General features: G+C 34.5%; 1 pseudogene across 1 annotated transcript; it reads right to left on the bottom strand.

The window, feature by feature from the left end:
* LOC147566915 (two-component response regulator ORR10-like) lies at positions 1–2114 on the bottom strand (annotated as a pseudogene). Its single transcript, XR_015230614.1, has 4 exons — positions 1977–2114; positions 1775–1875; positions 1449–1526; positions 1–294 (listed from the first exon to the last, which is right to left on the bottom strand). The product of XR_015230614.1 is annotated as a two-component response regulator ORR10-like (transcript).
* Positions 2115–8806: the final 6692 nt, after the last annotated feature.

Raw genomic sequence — 8806 nt, forward strand, 5'->3', positions numbered from 1 at the left:
CTCAATTTAGACAACTGCTAAGCTACTGCAATATCTGGTTCTTGTCTTCTCTGGTGAAAGAAGAACTTCATCAATGGCTTTCCTCTTTTTGTTCAAATGTTGTAATTGTTGATTTAATTCTTCTCTTGATTTTCCCTTTAACAAACGAGGTTCTAGCCTTTTTACATCTGATAATTTAACTGGTTTAAGAAAGAATTCTTCAGCTCCTTCCTCTAAACACATGTTATTAATTCTTGATGGTACATTTTCTGATGACATTATCACAACTGGTATATCTTTTAAACATGATGATTCCTGAAACAAATAAAAAAAAAGAGGAAAATCTATCAAACTTTTTGTAAAGAAAAAAGGGTTATATAGTGTATAGACCCCAGTTATTTACCTATATTAGAGATCCACCCCCAAAACGATAATGCTTTAGGGGTTACCCCCCATTCTCTATTTTTCCGTCAAAAGCCTGTTAAGTTGCGAGCGTGCCAGTCACGTGAGCTTCGTTTGACAAATTTGCCCTCTCCATCAGTTTTACTGTCGGGGGTCCTTCCCTAAATAGTTGTTTTATAGTGGGGTTCCTTCCCCATTTTAATACTACTTCCTATCTTTTCATAAGAAAGCTGTGATTTTAGTGAAAAAAAAGTTCAACTCTCTTCCAATTGAGTAACTAGGTCGAGGTTTAACTTGGGTTTGGAAGCTCAGCTATAATGGAGTTTAGAAAAGAAGGTTTCAGATAAATGCTAGCTAAAATTGGAGATAATTGTTAGGTTTGAGTCATTATGCTCAATTTTAATGTTTTCTTTGTAAATTTGTGTTCTTCAATTTAGTACTTGATCTTGAATTTGAAGCAATTAAGCAAAAGCTCTTTGCTTTTAAAAAAAATTCAAAAGTTTTTCAATCTTTTTCTCAAAGATCAAGATCAAGAGAAAAAGATTGAAATACCAACTACATTACATGAATAACAATCTGATCTTGAGAAAAAGAGAAAATGATTGAAAAACTTTTGAATTTTACCTGGCAATTATCTGAGACCTTCTTTTCTAGAACTCCATTACAGCTGAACTCCAAAACCCAGGTTAAACTTCGACTTAGTTACTCACTTGGAAGAGAGTTGAACTTTGTTTTCACTAAAATCACAACTTTCTTATGAAAAATAGGAAGTAGTATTAAAATGGTGAATGACCCCCACTGTAAAACAACTATTTAGGGAAAGACCCTCAACAGTAAAGTTGATGGAGAGGGCAAATTTGTCAAAGGAAGCTCACGTGACTGGCACGCTCGCAACTTAACGGACTTTTGACGGAAAAATAGAGAATGGGGGGTAACCCCTAAAGCATTATCGTTTTGGGGATGGATCCCTAATATAGGTAAATAGCTGGGGTCTATACACTAAATAACCCAAGAAAAAATTAAAAAGAAATATTTCGAAAATAAAGATCTTTAAAATATTTAAATACCTTTACTCTTTTTAGAAGATCATAGCCTTTCATTCCTGGCATACAATAATCTGTTATTATTAGATTAACTTAAATCTCCTGTAAACAAAAATAAAAATAAGAATTGAAAATGGATCACAAAACCCACAAAACTAACATATAATTAAGAGAACTTATTCACAGTTTGAATTGACTCGAGTCATATTTCAGATAATTTGTTTTTATATGACTTGACTGATAGCTGATTAGGTTGATATTAGGTCAACTTACTTCAGTTGAATTAAATTTAGACGAGTCAAATTTATATCATGAAAAAAAAAAACAGTCACATAATAAAATGATTTTACCTGGTGATGTGATGAAATAGGAGGTGGGTTTTGGTTTATTTGGGAGTCCTTTTTCAAACCAAGGAATTCAAGAGCTTTACTTCCAGAATCAACTGTGGTAACTACCAAAATACATAAGAAAATAACAATCAAAATATAGGGACTTCAAGTATTAGGAAATCTTTCATGAAAAGAAACTTGATTCATCTCAAATCTGGAAGACCTTCATATGATGAAGTCTTGAGTAGTCTTTCAATAGGTTTTCTGTCAATCAGACTATCATCTACTGCTAAAACATGAAATTTTGTATCATTTGCCATGTTTGTAGTGGAGAGAGAAAGAGAGAAAGTTGTTGCTATTGTGGTGGAGAATGGTGGTGTTGGTTTAGAGACAGAGAGAGATACCCACTACTAAAATACATAGCACCAAAATTTAGAGTAAAGAAAGATCTCTCACCAAATCTTCAAAGTTTGTTTTTTGGAACGAGGGACCTAGTCTTACCACTTTTTCTACTTCAAGTCCTTTTTTTCAAAAAGAGAAGTTCCCTTAAATGGACTATCAAAAAGAGGTTAAACTGTTTCTTTTAAATGTGAACTAAACAAAGGACAGGGTCGCCGTGGGGGCCGGCAAAGTCTCGCTCCGAGCACCAAGATCAAAGGGCCTCACATGAAGTCTATAAAGATAGAATTAAGGGGTTTCCATTTATTTTATCTCTATAAAGCAATTACCAAACAACAAGTAGGTTACTTTAGCTCGATTGGTAGTAAGCATATTAAAGAATTTGAACAACCTGATGGTGTGTTTGGATGGCGGAATCATAAATCCGCGGATTCATGAGTCCTTGGGATTCATGATTCCACGGATTCATGAATCCAAGTAATATTTTTTGGTTTGTTTGGCAACTAAGAATCCTACGATTTATTGTTATTTGAGTATTTTTAAACGTCTTTAGAAAAAATATGATTTTTGAAAAAAATAAGATATTTTGAAAATTAGGTTTATTAATCCAAAATCCTTGCAAATCCTAGGGGGTAGGGTGGGATTTTGGTCCAATACAAATTTTGAAATTAGGAATCCTTAGGATTCAAGAGTCCTAGGATTCTTGGTAGCCAAACAGACCAAGGATTCATGATTCCTACCAAATTCTACTTTTGATAGGAATTCTACTTAGGAATCCTGCAACCAAACACACCATGAGTTCAATATCAAGCATAATCATTCTAATTTTAAATTAGATTTTTTTCATTACTTTAGTTGACACTTCTAACACTTCTAACATCACCACCATTACTAAACTTCAATGCTATAACCACCACCATTAAATTGTTTTTTTTTAATACTTTAGTTGACACTTCTACCAGCGCCACAATTACTAAACTTTCACGTTGTACCTCCACTACCAACATGATTACCAAACATCTACCATTATACTTCCATCACCACCATCATTACTAAACTTCAACACCACAGCCACCATTAATACTAAACCTCCGCCACCACAACCACCATCAAACCACAACCAACACTATCACCCTAAGTAAAAAAAAAAGAAGGCTGAAATTTCTTTGGACTATTTTCAGAGAATCATTATCTGATACTTTCTTATTTCTATTTAAAAAAAACTGAACAAGCTATTGACTCGTCGAGTTCCTCGTTGAATCACTTGATCGGGAGATTGACTAAGGACTGTCGAGGGCTCTCCCCGAACCCAAACCGATTTCTGAATAATTCAATCAGATCGTTCGATTCGGATTACAAATTATGAACACAAGTTTCATTTTTAAACTTCACATTATGTGCAAGAAAAATGTAAAAAGTTCCGATAGATAATTTTTTTTTGTGAAATGCGCATAGACCACATTCTTGAAACTCGCTTTGGGTCTCCAAAATCTCAGGATCGACCCTGAGAAAGGAGTTGCTCACATTAGAAGACCATATCAGAATGAACCCTTTTTAAATTTACTTATTCCACCATGATGCTTCTAGTAATAATGTGGGTGGAAATATGAACAAGAGGACTGTTTAAAGCAGGCTGAGGATCGTTATGATTGTTCCAATATTTAAAAATGTCATATTTTGTCACCTGACTAGTGACAAATGTTTGAAAATCATTTCTCATTGTTATTATTTTTAATCGTTAAATACCCTTATATGTTTCTAAAAATGAACAATCATTATAAAATTCTTGTAAAATTGGTTACATCTCACAATTATACTTTGAAGACCTTATTTCTCTTTGCATTTTTTGATACAACACAATTTTCAACCTAACTGTCATATATACAATCGCTCATACACTGTAAATGTCATCCTGTCAACACTTAGTTGCGCAAGTGATTGATAGTGTTCTAAAAATTCTAGAAGTCCCAGGTTCGATTCTCAAAGTAGGTAGAATCCAAGATTACTGAATTTGAGTTATTAAAGGTATAAATAATAAGTTTGCCTAGCTTTAGGCCTCGTTAGTATGTTGTTGAGGTTTAGGTCCAGTTCATTTGTGGTTTAACTTAGACAGTTATTGTGCTTATCACATCTTGACGATGTATCATTGTCTTGTAATGACTAAAGTAGATCATAGTTGATTTCTCAAAAGATTAAAAATAAAGGTCACGCTGACTATCGTACATGCTATTATTTATACAAAAATTTTACCAAAACCCATTTCAAGCTTAGAAGTGGACCAGAGGTTCTATCTCAGGAAAACATAGACAAGAGGTCCAGATGGAAAAATTGGCGAAAATATCTCTCATCCTATTCTACATGATGCACGGAAAAATGACGTACGAGAAAATAACGTATCATGAAAAACTATTTACAAAGTATGATAGTTGATAATGTGTTATCAAAAATACTGTACTTCTAAAGAGAGAAGAAAAACCCGTAAGACAAATATGATTATTTCGATCAGGAGATAAACTAAATTTTGTGAAATTATATATTAAAGATGGTCTATGTAACTACAAATAGACAAAATATTTCGTCACACGGAAGACAAATTTAGCCTTGATGCATGTCATAGTTATTCTACACACAAAAACTACAAGTGAAGCTTAATCTTGTCGATTTCTTTCTCTACTTAATATCTCTCTTGTTAGAATGACAGTAATGACGAACTAATCATAAGATCTCAAGTTTAATGGATAATCGAAACGTAAAAAAAAAATTAGTTTTAGAAATAAAACAATTTTGCATTTGAGTCGAAGAACAAAATAGAATTTTGTCATGAGTAATTATGTTCATTCATAATACATTATATGACAGTTCATAAAATGAGTTCACGGTCCATAATACATTATGAACACTCGTAATGCATTACGAAGAATTTTAGGTGATTCCACAAGTAAAGGATTATGGTGGTTTGGAAAAAAATGGCTTTGAACCTTCGGTCAATTATGGTTTTTTCCTCCAATATTTTGCCTAAAACCCGATTAGTCTAAATTTTTTTTAACTAATCACCTAATTTTTGCCGAGTCAGAATAAATTTTCCATTTTGTGACATATAATATATTTTAGATTTATTTTTTCTTGTTTATACTATTAATAACTTGTGGAATAAATTATAACCTCTAATGAAAATCAAATCTATGTTTTTCCTTGTTTCAAGCTTGGAATAGTGGTTGCCGATTTCGAAGAGAGATAGAAAGAGAAGGAGTTCCCAAGAAAGACAAAGCGACTAGACATGAGATATTTTTTAAGGTTTGGGAGATTTAGTTTGGAGGATTTAGGGTGTGTTCTTATGCAAACTACATAGATGTTTTATGAAGGTTGACGAAATTCGCACATGTGGTTGCCACGCGAACCGCGAACCACTTGAACGATATTTGACGAAAAAAATCTAGAATAGGAGACAACTCAAGAAATATTTTTATTTAAGGGCTGTAATCTTTATATTACTAAATAGTTGAGGTCAATGTCTAGATAACTTCAAATATTGTATGAAAAATATTTTTGTCAAAATTCACACACGCGAACCATTTTATTAATATTTGACAGAGACATCCAGAATGAAAGCTAACTCCGTACTTATTTTGATTTTGAGAGTGTAATCTCAATTTGGAGAATTAGAGCATCTCCAATGCAAAACTCAAAAAAATCTTTATTCATCTTATGTGTCAAGTTGCAATTTAGATTCTCACTCATAGGTGGCGACAATAGAGATCCTCAATTTTTTTGTATCTCCAATGCAAAACTCTATACTAGTCTTATTACTTATGTGGTATAGTTATTTTTGTAAATAAATAATTAGTTATTTAAAAAATATAGAAGACTCGGATTTCTATTGGTTGAAAATTAAATATTGATGAATAGGACAATTAGAGATATCTCAAGAGGACACTATTTCTAGAGTGTCCTCTTGAGATATCTCTATTCCATCCTCGACACGTCATCTTAGAGATCCAAATAGAGTGTTGCATTGGAAAGAGTTTTTAAGAAAAAACTCTAAAAATCATATGTGGCAATCAGAGTTTCTAAAATTGAGTGTTACATTGGAGATGCTCCTATAAAAGAGGAGAAGGATGTGTGGGACCAAGCAAATTTTAAGATAGAGATACTGGGACATAAGAGCATCTCCAATGCAAAACTCAAAAAAATCTCTATTCGTTCGATTTGTCAAGTTCCAATTGAGATTCTTACTCCTAGGTGTCGAAAATAGAAATCCTCAATTCTTGTATGTCTCCAATGCAACACTCTAAACTCTTTTATTTTACTTACGTGTCATGGTTGTTTTTGTAAAAAAAATAATTAGTTATTTTGGAAATATACGAAAACTTGATTTCTATTGGTTGAAATTTAAATATTGATGAGTTGGACAATTAGAGATATCTTAAGAGGACACTCTGAAAATAGAGTGTCCTCTTGAGATGTCTCTATTCCACTCTCAACACATCATTTTTGAGATCTTAGTTGAGTTTTGCATTTGAGACGATTTTTTAAGAAAAACTCAGAAAATTTTATGTGGCACTCCGAATTTCTAAGATTGAGTTTTGCATTGGAGATGCTCTAAGCTTTCATTACTTTATCTTATTTTAGGTATAACAAAATCATGTGTTCATTTTTACAGTATCTTTTGAGCAGGTAAGGTTAGGGGTGGGAATCGGGCGGGCTCGGTCGGGCTCGGGCTACCAAGTGCCGGGCTCGGGCGGATCGGGCTCGGATAAGCCGAGCCCGAGGTAGTGAGCCGGGCGGATCGGGCCGGGCGAATCCAAAACTTGAAGTGCCCGTAGCCCGTCCGAGCCCGACTACCCGAACGGGTTTCAACGGGCTCGGGTCGGGCGGGCTCGGGTTTTAATGAATTATTAAAAAAAAATAAACAATAATTTAATAATAAGACAATAATTTAATAAAAAAACAATAATCAATTAAAATACCAACCATTATATATATGATTATCAGATTATATCATAAACAAAATTACATAATCACCCATTTTAATAACAAAAAGTACATTTCCCTCCCTTCAACATTTTAATAACAAAAAGTCCAAAATATAAACAAAAAGTTACATTTCTCTCCTTCATTCATTAATCGAGCAATTGAACTTGAGAAATGCTAGGACTAGGAGTTGGTTCGGGAAACCCGTCGTTTAACGGATCAAACTCCTTCAAAGTAACATTAAGCTCATGTTTCCACCAATCCTTAAGACAAACACAACACTCCAACATTTCCGGAGTTAGGCTACTCCGATAGTCCCCCTAAATTCTTTTACCTAAAGAGAAAGCCGACTCGGAAGCAACAGTCGAAATCGGGACAGCAAAAACATCACGTGCTATTCGGGACAAAATTGGATACCTCTTCTCGTTCTCACTCCACCAACCCAAAACATCGAACTTTTCAATATTATCGACCGCAGGATCTGGCTCAGACTCATATCTAGATATTTCTTCGGAAGCGGTAGCTATAGGGTCCTTTCGGACTCTCTTAATACTTCTCCAAAAAGCACCACGCCTAGACGGTCCATCGGGCTCACTCTGGGGTTGATCAACAGTAGACGACGAAGAAACGGATGTAGGCACACTCAAATCAGCCGTATACTCTTTAAATAATTCACGTAACTTGTCGATCATGGTGGCAGATTGCTCAGTAGAACACTTGATAACATGAGCCGAAGTATCGAAACAATTCTCAAGTTCGGTTAAGAGCATATCAACTTTCATTTTGATCCTTGGATCTAAAATACATGCAACACCAAACAATACGGGAGTTTCACCCCAATACTTGCAAAATTTAGCCTCCATGAAATGAATAATGCCCGCAAACATAGGATCATGTCGATTATCTAAAAATATCATCCCAATATCAACCAAATACTCCAAGACGGAGTTAGAAGTCACATAATCAACACCAGAAAAGAAGTTGGTTGCCTCATAAAAAGGCTTCAAAAACTTGTACAACAAATTGGCGTGCTGCCAATCACTACTCGATAAGACAAAAGGCGGAGATCGATCAGATAAGAACGAGTCAATCGGATCCTTAAACGGAAGGGGACTTCTCAACATAAGATAGGTTGAATTCCAACCATGTTTTACATCCAACTGCAATTTTTTAGGAGAATAGTTCTTTGATTCACAATGTGTTCGAAATTGTGCATTTCGAGTCTCCGATGCAGAGATATATTCAAGACAACCTTTCAGCCGTGTAAGCATTTCTTTAAACTGGGGAACTTTAAAACCATCCCGAACAACCAAGTTCAAGATATGACAGCAACATCGAACGTGAAATAATTCGCCTCTCAATGGTAAATGAGGCATTAACTCGATTAAACGAGAAACATACACAGTATTTGCACTAGCATTATCCATTGACAAGGAAAACACTTTGCCAGACATAATCCAATCATTAGTTAGCTTATCATACAAAACATTGGCAATGTGTTCCCCAGTATGAGACTTGTCCAACAGAATGTAAGAGATGATTCTCTTTTGGACACACCAAATTTCATCAATGTAATGCGCTGTTATGCACATGTAACTAAGCCTCTGGTTCGAAGACCAGATATCAGAAGTAAGAGCAATTCGACCAGGAGCACTAAGTAAAACATTTCTGAGTGCATCTTTT

Source organism: Eschscholzia californica, unplaced genomic scaffold (genome assembly GCF_041429995.1).
Source record: "Eschscholzia californica isolate CP2 unplaced genomic scaffold, dmEscCali1.0.p SCAF_1, whole genome shotgun sequence".
Classification (NCBI taxonomy): domain Eukaryota; kingdom Viridiplantae; phylum Streptophyta; class Magnoliopsida; order Ranunculales; family Papaveraceae; genus Eschscholzia; species Eschscholzia californica.